A 15,085-nucleotide genomic window follows, 5' to 3' on the forward strand; every position below is an offset into this window, starting at 1 on the left:
TCAAACAGTTTCCAAGATTGTACCATCTGTACAAAAAGGATTTTAAAAAAAGCCTTCTACAAAGTAAGTCGCTCACCGAAGTTTCCCATGAAATTGAAGTACGAATCAAATCAAAAATCTCAGCATCTCTTTTTTAATCGCTTTCTTTGGACTCTAAAGTAACTTGTATGGCTCGGAAGAAATTTTCTACGTTATTTTTTAAAAACCACTATGAAAACAAAGTCTTCCCCTCTGGAAGACGTTTAAGGCACTCTCTTACCGCGGAAAGTCCTCCTCCTCGGGATGCCACGAAGGAAGTTGGCACAATTCAGCCACAAATCCTCAGCCGTCCAAGTGGAACGTCCGCTGAAGAGCCACTGAAGTAAAGGGGGCGGAGGGGGAGGGGTTGGGGGGGGGGGGGTGAGAGGGGAGGGGGCGGCTGAGACAAACTTCACCGCCACATCGCTGCTGCTCGGGCAGCCACACGGGGTGGACAACCCAGTTCCCACAAACGCTGGGAAGCCCGAGAGAGGAGGGGGTGCAAGCAATGGGGGGCGCGCGGGGTTTTTTTTCTTTCTCCCTCCCTTCTTAAGCGGCGTGTTTGCTCACGGCAGAAGCTGCTTCTGTCGTACTCGTTCACTCACGTCCGAGTCCCAGAGAAAGTCGTGCATTCTCCCCGGCTGCTGGTGTTGCAATTCCCCCTCTTCTGGTGACTCGGATGGTTTGTTCCACTCCCTAACGTGCCAGCTCCTGTCTCGCTTCGTGTGTGCCACAGCTTTCACGGATACACGAGAGAGCGGTTGAGGGCAACACGGCCAGTATCTACCCCCCTCCCTCCCTCCCTCCCGCCCGCGGGTCGTAAACATTACAAGTCACCGCGCGCCGACTGCTACCTTTGCCACGATCGCTGTCCTTTCTCTCGCTACTCCTTTAGTTAACTAAACTCGCTTTAAATTATTTTGTTCTGGCTCTACAAGTCATCGACTACTTCTTCCAGTGTTCCGCCGTGAACACGTTGAGCCCTAAATGGCTCCATCTGTTAACATGTTGCATGCTTGTGTTTGTTACACCCTACGGCTGAAACATGAACACTCCTCAAAGAGATGATCACACAGACTGGGAGACATGCTGGTGTTTCTACTCAGTGCAGCTTGAGGACAATTTCTCTAAATTGGGGGGGGGGGGGGGGAGATCAACTTTTTTTTTAGTGGAGAAGGACCAACTTTTTTTTTAGTGGAGAAGGACCAACTTTTTTTTTAGTGGAGAAGGACCAACTTTTTTTTTAGTGGAGAAGGACCAACTTTTTTTTTAGTGGAGAAGGACCAACTTTTTTTTTAGTGGAGAAGGACCAACTTTTTTTTTAATGGAGAAAGACCAACTTTTTTTTAGTGGAGAAGGACCAACTTTTTTTTTAGTGGAGAAAACCAATGCTACATTTTGGCAACTGAAGTGGGAACCCCTACTTTTCTGGGGTTTAAAATATAAAAGTACAGTAGAAATGAAATCTAATCTCTCTTATACAAACTCCATTCACGCCTTCAGATTTCCTCTCGCCTCCCAGCAGGCGTCAAAGGCCCCGGAGAGCGCAACCCTGCATCAGTCCCCATTGCCCTTGCAGGAGGAGCGGAGAGATCGGCGGCAGCTGGGGAATTTGCCCCATTTAAACCACTCCCCCCCCACCTCCGCATTTACATTTGACAGAAGGGTTACTCATTGGAACTCATCAAAAGGTTCTCGGGACAGTCTGTAAAAGCAAGTGCTGTCCAAAATGGGAGTTTAAAAAACCACCAGCAACACCCTTTTGAAGAAAATTAGTTAAGAATTACGTCAAAATCCAAAGAAAACAACGCAGAGTTCCGAAATGTGGAGACATCCAAAAGATTGAAGATCAATATTTAAAGAGCCACTTCACTGTCGCCACGCCTTAAAGGAACATGGGGATGAAAAAAATGTGTTGAAGTAAATGTGGTTCAACTTCTGTTAACCCTGACAACCAAGTTATCTTGTAGAGCTGGTCCTTTTTCCCTGTGTTTGGTCCAGAACCCTCTCAACCGTAGCTATTCATATACCTGTCAAAATGCCTTTTAAACGTTGTTGTTTCTGCCTCTATCATTTCTGCTGGCAGCTTGTTCCATATACCTACCACCCTTTGTGTGGAAAAAAGTGCCGATCAGATCTCTTTTCTATCTTTCCTATCTCACCTTTAATCTATGCCCTCTAGTTTTAGACTCCCTCACCCTGGGGAAAATATGTATGCATCTGGTAATTTTATATACCTCTAAAAGGTCACCTCCTCAGCCTCCTACACTCCAGGGAGAAAAGTACTCGGCTATCTCGCCTCTCCTTATAATTCAAGCCCAGTTGCCCTCATTACATTCATGCAAATCTTTTCTGCACCCTTTCCAGTTTAATTGACCTCTTTCCTACATCTGGGTGATAAGATAAGCACTGATGGTAAAAAGGGGGATCATTTTCTTCATTACACCTAGTTGTCATTCATTATGTATTTCCAAACATACAAAATTTCATTATTAATTCACTACTATATTTGCAAAAAGCCTGGCAAAAAAAACACCAGATAAGCAAACTGATCTGTAGTGCATTTAGTATTAACACAGGCACAAAGTCAAAGTAAGGTATGAGGCAGCATATCCAAGAAAGAAGTGTGAGGCTCAAATGTGAAGAGATGTACAACACAGAAGAAAGGGCATGGACTAAAGCTGAAGGATATTTTCTGGTTTCAAATACTTTATTCATTCAAAACAAAACAAATAACTGTGCCACAATGAAACAGGTGGGGTTTTCTGGCACTCAGCAATATTCCTGTTCCCTTTCATATTCCACTTGCTCAGACAAATACACTACAGAAGTGAACAGTTCTAAAAATGTTACTGCAAGAATTTTTGACTTTTCTCATTCAATGTTCTTCTGAATCTATAACATTAACTGAGAAAGTTAAACACTAAAATCTGCAGACACCTTGGTTGAAGTAAAACACACAATGTTGGAGAAACTCAGCATTTTTTAAATAGCAAGGATATATAACTGATGTTTTTGGTTTGAGCTATTCATCAAGGTTACATATCTTCATCTTTGCTTTATCAAGTGCACTGTTGGACCAGCTGAGTTTCTCCAGCATTGAGTTATTGCATTAACTGAGAAATTTAGAAAAAGAGCCATTATACAGTCATCTCTCAGTATTTTAAGAGACAGAGAGGCACAGCTGGAGGAGTTGCTGCCTCAAAAGCCTGGAGTCCTGGGGTTCAATCCTGACCTTGGACACTGTCTGCGTGGAGTCTCCTTGTGACTGTATGGGCTTCCTCTGAGTGCTCCAAAGATGACTTGCTATGTTAATTGGCCTTTGGAAATTACTCCCACTGTGTCGGCATGAGGAAGAATCGGGGGAGGGGGGTGGGGAGGCAGTTAGTTGATGAGAATGTCAGGAGAACTTTTAAAAATTGAAATTAATGAAGAGTTACTGTACTGACTGTAAATGGGTGGTTGATCGACTCAGTAGGCCAAAGGATCTGTTACCATGATATTTCTTTTTATGACTCTATGACAATTGTAATTTGATCCAAAGTAGGATTCCGGTGAGACTGTTAATGTCTGGGTTTCCTCATTTAAGGAAGGATATAGTTGTGATAACAGGAATCTAATGAAGAGTCATCATGTTGATTCCTGTGATGTGCCGATTGTCCTACAAGGAGAATTGAAGCAGACTGCACCTATACTCTCTAGAGTTTGGAAGAATGAGAGGTGATCTCATTGAAGTAAGTAAAATTCACAGAGAGTTTGACAAAGGAGATCTGGGATGCTGTTTCACCTGGTTGGTGTGTCCTTTACAAGTTACTGTGTCAAAATAAGGGTTGGCCAATGGGATTAGAATGAAAAGAAATTTCTTTACCCAGAGGATATGGACTTTTTGGAATTCTCTATCAAAAAGGACACTGCATGTTCAGAGTGTGAATATACCCAAGGCAGAGAATGATAGATGTTTGAAAAATAGTGGAGTCAAGGGATATGGGTTTAGTGCAGGAAAGTAGAGTTGAGATATCAAACCAGCCATGAATTGTGAGCCGTTAGAGATTCTCCAGAGGAGGCTGTTATTATCATTTACACTCACAAGAACTCAAAGTCAGAAGTCCTGACCCAGTGGGAACATTCTAACCATATGAATCTTCTTGTCGGTCCTCTCCATGCTCAGGGTAGGATGCCAGGTAGAATGCCAAGATCGAGTGCCTGGACAATCATAGTTAGTCACCTCTTCCTGGCAATGATTGGGAGGAGAGCCATGGTATTAAGTGATGCAGTGTGCCAGAAGGCCTAATTTACAATGTTCCTGGGTGGTGTCCCATCATCTGCTCCATGTCCTGTACAGAACCTTGATTTTAATATTTTAAACAGTGCTCCTGCCCTTTAATGAGACTGATCGTCTATTATTAGGCCAGTTCAACCATCTAGATTAGCAAGGCATAGTTGGCAAGGGGTGGGTGATTTATTAAAACATGTTTCACCAGTTTACCTAATTCCTATGTATGTTAACACTCACTCCCTTGTATATGTACTTTCCAGCAGACTTAAGGCCAGGTCATGACTAAGTGGAGAAACTGTATCTGGGGTAATACCAAAAGCTCTTTGATACTCAGCAAAGTTGTGAGGGAGGTTGTGGAAGGGGTTGAATGTGGGCTGCAGTGGCAAGCTTTAATCTCTACTTCTGAAGACTACAGCTATTAGTGATTCAAATCAGACAGGAAGACAAATGGAAGATACTGCTCTGAAATAAATACAATGTAGCATTACTTGTGGCCAAGAGGTACCACCGCAACAGGCATTTGCTGGTAAAAGATAAAAATAATATTAATTGAAAGTGGCAATCCCTTGGAAGCAGGAAGGCAACTTACAACAGAGAATCCCAAGTTTGAAGCATATTTTGTTGAAATACTGTGTTACAAATATTATCTCCACTCATTACGAGCAATATGTGCTTCAAGAGCATGAATATAAAATCAAGCAAATGAAGAAATGGGATAGTCAAGCTTTGGTCTGACATGATTGCAATATAGACAAAAATGGGACAGAAGCTGTAGAAAACCAGTCAAACTTTGAAGTTCAAACCTATCCCCATCATCTTGTTTGTGGTGACATAAAATATGAAAATAAACTTTCCTCAAGTTGACTTGGCATCTCAATATTCCAAAACTAGCTGAAAAATAACAAAGATTCAAAGTAACACATGATTTACTTTCTTTCCAAGAGTAGGTACCATGAAGCCTAGCACCCATCCTAACATAAAGATCAGAAAATAGTCTGCTATTTGTGACTTGTCCTCCAAAATTGGGTCTGATCTTTAATTCACAACATACAGATTTGATTGGCAGTCTCAAGTGTCAGCAAGGCCCTATAATAGCATCAAACAGCACATTTTGGTTCAACAAATTCTCATCTGTAATATTGAGAAAAATATCGATTTCATTAGAAATTTCACATCCAACCCACTTACTTTAGATCATACTTAATTCAATAAAAATAAACTTAAGGAATGTCAATTTAGTTGGAATTAAAAAGTTTTTCTTTTGCTCCTGTGCTATGTGTAATGTTGTGGAATAAAAACAGTGCATGAAATGAATGCCAAAGAAGTCCTGCTCAGAAGTTTTGGAGCATAAATATTGGAAAAAGTGAGCATGAAATAGAGTTGATATACTGCTTAATGTGGAGAATTATTTAGGTGAATAACATTTGCTTTGAACATAATTAAACACTATTAAAGAGTTCACTGAACAGTTATTTTTCTTTTACCAAGAGATATTATTAGCATGAACTATAATAAAACCAACATTTCCTCTATAAATGCACTGTTCACTGGATTCTTACAGTAAATCTTTAAAAAAATGTGTTAAATACACATAAGACTTAAACAACTTCCTTAGAAAAGAACTTAATAAGAGAAGCTTATATGGATTTCCTTAAATTGACATGACAAAGGGCCAAAATATGTTTTCCATGGAGCAAATAAGTAACAGTTTAATGAGTTCTGTCACCAATTAGTGGTAAAAGTGTCCTCCCATGTAAATTTATGTGGATGAAAACTTTGAGGTTGTGCAAATATTTGCAAATTTTACTGGGGATGACTGTCCTTTTGACAAGTAACAAGGAGTAAAATTCAAAAATTTCCTTTGGTTCCACATAAATGTGGATTCTTTACTAAATTATGCATATTTTAAGTGGTCTTGTAAAACTTTGCTTTGACGACACCTTTCATTCAAACAGGGTATTATTTTTGCCATTATTTGGGAGAGTTCTTCTTTGGCTTGGCTTCGCGGACGAAGATTTATGGAGGGGGTAAATGTCCACGTCAGCTGCAGGCTCGTTTGTGGCTGACAAGTCCGATGCGGGACAGGCAGACACGGTTGCAGGGGTTGGGTGTTGGGTTTTTCCTCCTTTGCCTTTTGTCAGTGAGGTGGGCTCTGCGGTCTTCTTCAAAGGAGGTTGCTGCCCGCCAAACTGTGAGGCGCCAAGATGCACGGTTTGAGGCGATATCAGCCCACTGGCGGTGGTCAATGTGGCAGGCACCAAGAGATTTCTGTAGGCAGTCCTTGTACCTCTTCTTTGGTGCACCTCTGTCACGGTGGCCAGTGGAGAGCTCGCCATATAACACCATCTTGGGAAGGCGATGGTCCTCCATTCTGGAGACGTGACCCACCTAGCGCAGCTGGATCTTCAGCAGCGTGGACTCGATGCTGTCGACCTCTGCCATCTCGAGTACTTCGACGTTAGGGATGAAAGCGCTCCAATGAATGAGAGTTAACTTCATATTAAAGAATGATCATAGGAACATGCGCACCCACAATCAACCTAATTGTGGGATCTGTAATTACGGGGCAAACCTGTTTCTCATGATTGTCACAAAAATGCTAATGTCGCAAAGTTCCAAATGCGTACTTTACTTCCAGGGTAAAGAGTGTTCTATCTTGACACAGAATACACCAAGTCTGTACTAATTGCTTTTAGCATCTCCTTTTCCAGTGCTGTTATCTACAAGAAAGTTAATTCTGTTGTCTCAGGATGACCTCAGGCTTAAGAATCTCATTTGATTCTCCTTGAGTAGGAACCACAGCTTCACAAACAAACTGCTGGACGAACTCACTGGGGTAACCCTGGCTGCCTTAGTCATGTGCAAACTGCCGGACGAACTCACTGGGGTAACCCTGGCTGCCTTAGTCATGTGCAAACTGCTGGACGAACTCACTGGGGCAACCCTGGCTGCCTTAGTCATGTGCAAACTGCTGGACGAACTCACTGGGGTAACCCTGGCTGCCTTAGTCATGTGCAAACTGCTGGACGAACTCACTGGGGCAACCCTGGCTGCCTTAGTCATGTGCAAACTGCTGGACGAACTCACTGGGGCAACCCTGGCTGCCTTAGTCATGTGCAAACTGCTGGACGAACTCACTGGGGCAACCCTGGCTGCCTTAGTCATGTGCCAGCTCAGAGACAGCCAACCCAGAAAAGTGACATGGCAAGGGGAAGTATGAGCAATAAGATCCAGTACACATCACCAGGAGAAATAGGATCATGAGTAAAGGAACAAATCCTTTGGAGATCAATGAGATGACTTTTCAGATTTTGAAGTTGGGAAATAGATCTCTGTGGCTTGGTTTTAAAGGAGAGGACGATTTCTAAGCCCAGCGATTTCATGTCAAGAGAAGGGCTGTCCAAAACTTCCAAAATAGGAACTGTGCTGAAGGACTCCAATACCTGAATGAAGATGATTACAGAGACAGTCTCGGGATAGCATTCCAATCCTCTATTCAGCATTGCCTGCCACCATAAAGGCAACAGTGACATCTCTGTCAAAGAGCTATTCAGCACAGTACAGACCCTCCAGGCCAACTCATCCATACTGCCCAAGATGGCATTTTCGGCTAATCCTATTTGCTTGCATTGAGTTCATATCCTTCTAACCCAGTGGTTCTCAACCTTTTTCTTTCCACTCACATACCACTTGAAGTATTCACTATGCCATTGGTGCTCTGTGATTAGTAAGGAATTGCTTAAGATGGGATGTGGGTGGAAAGAAAAAGTTTGAAAACCACTGTTTTAATCACACCTAATTGACCTGTTATGTGCATGGTTTCATAACTCTAAAGGAAATGGGCCAATGACAATTTTTCTCAAGCAAAATATTTAAGTAACAATTGGGTCTAGAGCAGTGATTCTCAACCTTCCTTTCCAACTCACATACCGCCTTAAGCAATTCCTTACTAATCACAGAGCACCAATGGCATTGGGATTACTGTCCAAATGTTTTTTGAACCTTTAACAGTTCATTCTAGATATAGACTACCTTCTGAGTAAAGTTTACCATTCAAGTCCCTCTTAAATCTCTTCCCACTCAATTTCAACCTATTGGGGGATAATAAATGGAGAGCAAATTTAAGTACTTGGGAGTCACCATCTTGGAGGATCTTTCCTGGACCCAATACACCAATGGCATCGTGAAGAAAGCAAATCAGCACCTCTACTTCCTCAGGAGTTTGTGGAGGTTTGATATGCCACCAGAAACCCCTGACAAATTTCTACAGATGTTTTGTGGAAATTGTGCTGACTGGCTGCATCATGCTCTGGGTATGGGAACACCAATACCCCTGAGATAAAGCCCTCCAAAAAGTAATGGACACAGCCCAGGACATCCCAGGAAAACCTTCCCCGCTATTGAGTACATTTAGAGGGAACACAGCCGCCGGGGAGCAGCTGCAATCATCGAGGATCTGCATTACCCAGCACATGGTTTGTTCTCACTGCTGCCATCAGGAAAGAGGTTTAGGTATCACAAGACTTGCACCGCCAGGTTCAGGAACAGCTACTACCCCTGCACCATCAGACTCCTCAACAAGAAACTCAATCAGAGGCTCATTTAAGGATTCTTACTTGTGGACTTTATTGATATTTTAAAAATTCACTTTGTTGACATTTGTTATCTGTTTAGAGTTCTTTATTTGTTTACACGCATATGCTATGTACAGTTTTTTTTTGCACTACCAAAAAGTGGTCATTCTGCTTTGCCTGCACCAACATTAATCTTATGGTTGTATATGATGTCATGTATGTATTCTGACAATAAATCTGAAATATGAAGTTATTGAATCATCTAGCAGTGAAAAAGACTGTGACCACCAATACCTTGTACAACTGTATCACAAAGTCGCTTCTTTTGCACTCAATACATCACCCAATGAAGGCAAGCTTCACTAACCTGTGGAGACTCAGAGAAACAATTATGGAACTGTAATTATGCACCTGTTCCTCTATGATTCTTTGTTCTTCAACACTCTCCAGGGCCCTGCCATTTACTGTGCAGATGGAACATGTAGCCTTAGGTGACTCCAACACAAATTCAGTCAATCATTTCAATGCCAACCTTAATAGAATCAAATAGTTGTACAGAGTGGAAACAAGCCCTTCAGCCCAACTCATCCTTGCCGACAAACCTGGTCTCATTTGCCTGCATTTAGCTCATATTACTCTAACCTTTCCTATTCATGTACCTATCCAATGTCTTTCATGCTTTTTTTTCAAAATGTATTTATTGAGGATCAAAAACAACTTTATACACATTAAACAGATGTACATTGTGGTCCTATTTTCTTTTTTAAAACAGAAAAACCAACACGGATATACACAAATATTTACATACACCCTCAGTGGCAAGAAGAGCCATTACACCTACTGCATTTGTCCTCTATTTCAGAATAAAAAATTGACAGTCTGGATTTTAAGTGAACCCTGTTCAGCACCTTGACCCAAATGAGTCCCAAGCGAGTGCAGGTGGTGGTGGAATTAATTGTCTCAATAGCCTCTTCCTACAGTTTCTCCTCAACTTCCATTTCTAATTCTTGCTCCAATTCTGTTTTTATTTTGGAAAGTAAATGACTTTTAATTGACAAAATAGAGCTATAAATGTTTGAAATTGTCCCTCGCACTCCTGGATTAGCTGATACTAGATCTTCGCAGGGTTGTTTGACAGGAACTGAGGGAAAACCCTTTGAAATAAAATGTCGAATCTGAAAGTAACAAAATGTGCTATGCAGGTAAACCATATGCATGTGACAGAGAACACTGCATAAAGATCTTGAAGACATTTGATATCTTCAGTTTGCCTTGTACAGGTACTCCCCACTTACATTCATCCATACATACGACCGAATTTTAAAAAAAAGAAAAAGTATAAAATTTACGTGGTTTATGTTGTATTTGACAAACTATAACAGGGATACAGGGCACGTAAGAGCCAAATGTGTGTGCTTACCTTGTTAGTTAGCGTCCCGGGGTCCTTTGGCTGGGCGCGGCCATCTTGATTTCTGTGTGCATGCACGTCTTCAGTTGGCGCAAGCGCAGTGGATTCGCATATTGAAGTTCAGTTGACACATGCGCAAGCGTTAAGGGCACATATTCAATCTCATCAGGGTGCTTAACTCTTGCACATATGCCAACCGAACTCCATTATGTGAACCAACTGCGCATATGCCTACCAAAGACTCACGTATGTAGACAGGAACCAAGATGGCCATGCCCAGCCTATGGACCCTGGGATGCTGACTAACAAGGTATGTACACAATTCTGACAGACATCCATTCCAAATAAGTGATTGTTATTTAAGGGATCCTGAACAGTTGCAGCTGCCCACTTAAAGTGATGTCTAATCTGGTAACAAATATTTTATCGTATTTAGCCAGTTGTTGGTATGGTTAGAGGGTTTTGTGGGAAATGAAGAATATACTGGTGGCTAAAGATGATGATTTACAAGACAACTGTTCCATTTTATACTGGGAGAGTCAGGGGAATGCATGCGGTAATTTAGCTTGTGTATAGGTGCTTCCCAGTAGTAGAATTGGAAGTTGGGAAGACTGAGTCCTCCACTATTGCTATAGTTTTGCAAAAATGCTTTCCGGACCCTTATAGATTTCCTGTTACAAATAAAGGAGGAAATTATTTTATCCAGTGAGGTGAAAAAATATTTTGGAAGAAATAAGGAAATGTTTTGAAGTAAGTAAAGGAACCTTGGTAAGATGTTCATCTTGACTACATTTAGTCTGCCCATCAGTGACAAGGGCAAAATTGCTCCATCTCTGAAAATCTGATTTCACCTGGTCAATAAGAGAGGTTAAAAAAAAAGTATTAGGAGATTGGAGAATGTGTGAGTGATGTTTACACCTAGGTAATTGAACCTGATCAACTAAACAGAAAAGGCAGGTCTGATGGGTTAAGTTGCAGAGTTGCTCTGCTGACGGGGTAACATTCACACTTCTGAAGATTCAATTTATAACTTGAAAAAGAGCCAAACTCCTCCAAAGTGGATAGAATGGAGGGATCCAATGTCTTGTAAATGCCTTAGAAAGCAGCAGGTAACTGTGAAAGAGTGTTATTCTGGCTGGAGATTCGAGACCAGTGGTGATCCACAGGATCGGTTATTTTGGTTGGGATCTCTGTTGTTTGCGATGTATATAAATGACCTGGATGAAAGTTAGTAGGTTTGGAGGTGCCACTGAGGTTGGTGGAGTTCTGGACAATATAGAGGGGTACCAAGGAATACAATAGGATTTAGATCAATACAGACATGGGCAGAGAAATGGCAGATGGAGTTTAATCTGGACAAGTGTGAGGTGTTGCACTTTGAGAGGTGAAATGTACAGGAGCGATATTGTAGTGGATGTCAGGACTCTTAAAAGCATTGAGACATGCAGAATGACCTGGAGGTTCAGATACATAGATCCAAAAATGTAGGTGAAGTGGTAAAAAAAGGCATATAGTATGCTTGTCTTCATTGGTGGGGCACTGAGCATAAAAATATAGAGGTCATGTGGCAGCTGTGCAGATACCTGTTTAAGGGTGCATGGAATACTTTCTGCAGTTCTGGTTACCCATTTCAGAAAGGATGTGGAGACTGAGATTTACCAGGATATTGACTGAATTAAAGTAGAAGGAGAGGTTGGATAAACTTGGATTGTTCTCTCTGGAGGATTGAAGGCTGAGGGGAGCATTGATAGAAGTTTATAAAATTAGAGAAGGAGAGATAGGGCAGACAGTCAGATTTTTTTCTCAGGATAAAAATATCACATACGAGATGAAATGCTTTTAAATTGAGAGTGGAAGTTTAAAGGAAATGTGAGGGGAAAGTTTGCTTACACAGGTTCCCGAAACAAGCTGCAGGATTAGAGGAGGAAGCAGATACCATGGTAGGATTTAAAGGCATCTAGATAGATATCCTTCTATTCCCTACATATTCATGTGTCTATCAGGTGCAAGCATCCAAATTTTAGTTTAATTTGGGTGTCATGATCAGCACAGATATTTGAGCTCCAGTGTTGTACTATGTTCCATGTTTTGTACCTCTAGGTCTTTCTGTTTCACCACACCTTCCTAGGGTTTGCACAAGTCCTGTTCTGGTTTAACCCACCAAAATGCAACATTCAAAAATTCACATTTGTCTAAATTAAACTCCTTCTGCAATTGCTTGGCCTATTTTCCCAGTTAGATCCTTTTGAAATTTCAGATAAGCATCTTCCCCATCCACTATACCATCAATAGTGCTTTCTCGTGAAAATGAGATGCTAGACAAAGCTGATCTTCTTGAAGACATTACATGCATCTTATATGTAACATTGAAGCAATGCAACATTGAAGCTTTAAGCAGCATTACAGCGCATACTGGCATGGTTGATAGAAGCACGTCCACATCAGTCATAACTAATGAATGTCCATACGCCAGAATGTGGACTGGTCCAGGTAATTCCAACATCTGGAAAAAGTTCTCAACATGTAGCAGGTCCACCTGTACTCTATTGATGAAGGAGATCAGGGAACATTTTGCGTTATACCACAAAACCCTAACTACAGAAAAAGTAAACAAGAGAGATGTGGAGTAGCCAAAGAGCAGAATAAACAGTCATGGTAATATCTTTTGCAAAAATTACTATTTAAAGTTCCATCTTATTTCATTCCAGATGACTGAGGAAATCAAGCATGGAAATATATGGTGGATATTTGGGAGCAGTGGAAGACTGATATGGTGAATGCAAGCTGAAGTAATTGTGTGGACATTTGGGAAGGTGGTTGATGGAGGCTGTGGAGAAGACCCTGTTGGTGCCTTCAACAATGGTTAGTGTTAGACCAAAGTCGTATCAATATCAATGCTTTCATCACAAATGGTTAGCCAGGGAAATCTTCACAAAAATCATAACTTTTCACTTGAAAATCACAAATTAATTTTGCACATAAAAATAACAAATGCTAAGTACAGGTACATTGTCATGAATATGGAATCATGCTCTTGTTAAATTAACAGAAGGCTACATTACAAATGAATAAACATTTGTTCATTTCATCTTAATCTTGCCAGGCTTATACATTTATTTTAGATCTCTGGTAACCAAGGGAATGGTCAGGTTTAATTTTCCTGATGATTTTTCAAATATCCATCAAAGTTTCCTATTGGATTACAAAGATCGGATGAAACTGAGGCAATGGAGGATTCTGTCAGACTTAAGTGATACTATGTTAAATATCTATTTTTAATTTTAAATATGCAAATTTTAAATTCTAAGATTAAATTTAATTTTGTTATGCCAAGTAATCATTATTTTTAAACTGCTAAATGCTGCTCCCCAGTACACATGAGGAAAACAATAGGTTGGGGTCTTTGTTGACTTGAAAGTTTGCTGAAAGAAATTCTCACTTGGACACATTCAAAACATAGCTGTTGATGATAGCTCATTGTGTCAGCTATGGCTGCTGGACATGTGTATCAAGCCATCAGGCTCCAAAAGGAATTTAAGATATGCTGAACCATCTGCATTTGTAAAAACAGAATCCCACGAGGGAGAAGGAATAGTCATCTTTTCAGATGCCTGCCTGTCAGCATTGTTACATGTGTCACACAGTTTGACCTGTTTTGGCTTCATGACCACTTGGCTCATCAGGTTTAATTTCAAGTCTCTGAAACAGCAAAAGAAGATTTTTTTTTGGTAATATGAATCCACCTAAATTTACGCACTAAAATATAAAATCCAGCCCCTTGGTGAATGGAGAAAATAAATTTCCTTAAATCTGTTTGTTTCTGCAAGGCAACACAAAGTGCACAACCTAAATATTTCATGTCATATCATCTCACTGAATGTAAAAACATTTGACAAGTGTAGCACTAAAGCATTGAAGGACATCTGAAAAACACTTTCCAAATAACATCATATATCAATCACGTTGATTCATTAAAGTTTTCTTGCTGACAAAATTAATTCTCATTAATCTACTAAGCTAAAGCATTCTGAGCACAGAAGACATTTCCATCATAGTTTAGTATGATTCAAAGGGTTGGGGGGGAAAAAAAAGTTCCCACAGAAGTTTTCTTTGAATGAAAAGCTGGGAAATAATTTTATGGCTTTCACTTTTCAACAAGGCATATGTTTGCTGAAATATTGAATGCATCAAGTACAAATCACACAAACTCAGACCTCCAAATACTTTTGTCCAGATTAGATTCCATCAGATAAAGTTAGTTTTTTTTCAAAATTAGAAGCATTCTAAAAGCAGGAAATCAAAAATGGATGAATGGGATTACTTGCATCAAATGATGTTATGCCTTATCCAAGTCTTTAACACAAAGACTTAAATCAACCACTTAAATCAACCAGGCACTTGATTGTAATTCTTATACCCTTTGAATGAAAGGACAATTTTAGAAGATAGGCGTATCTATTCATTTATCATAAAGTTAAATTAATTAAATTGGCCATGTTAACAAAGCTGAAGGAACTGATCAAGTGTGCTCGAAAAGCATCCTAATTCTTGCATGGAAGCTCCAATTAACAAGGAAGCTAGTATTAATTTCAAGAGTCTTTGGTTTTAAGTAATTTTATATTTATATGTGCATATTTCATGTAGGTATGCTAAATTGTAAGTTAATTGCTAAATTGATGTTGCTAAAGTGAAATTTTTAAATTAATGGGAATTTTTACTCAATAACAAAGGAACATTCATTTTAAACTTTCACAAGAAAACGAAGAGCAAGAGATAAGGCAGAATTTCTTTTCACTAGTGTTGCTGGAG

General features: G+C 40.3%; 1 protein-coding gene and 1 long non-coding RNA gene across 8 annotated transcripts in view; one reads left to right on the forward strand and one right to left on the reverse strand.

The window, feature by feature from the left end:
* The window catches only part of frmd6 (FERM domain containing 6), a 146,549-nt gene extending 145,820 nt beyond the window's left edge, over positions 1 to 729 (reverse strand). For 6 of the 7 annotated variants that reach the window (XR_011351378.1, XM_069917047.1, XM_069917041.1 and 3 more), the window contains exon 1: positions 260 to 615. The gene's annotated coding sequence lies outside the window, so the exon portion shown is untranslated. The other variant, XM_069917043.1, reaches the window with a different exon arrangement.
* On the forward strand, positions 74 to 13,562 carry LOC138753712 (uncharacterized). Its single transcript, XR_011351380.1, has 3 exons — positions 74 to 361; positions 3,608 to 3,752; positions 12,985 to 13,562. It is a non-coding gene; the product is annotated as an uncharacterized lncRNA (long non-coding RNA).
* The last annotated feature ends 1,523 nt before the right edge of the window (positions 13,563 to 15,085 follow it).

Source organism: Narcine bancroftii, chromosome 2 (assembly GCF_036971445.1).
Source record: "Narcine bancroftii isolate sNarBan1 chromosome 2, sNarBan1.hap1, whole genome shotgun sequence".
NCBI lineage: Eukaryota > Metazoa > Chordata > Chondrichthyes > Torpediniformes > Narcinidae > Narcine > Narcine bancroftii.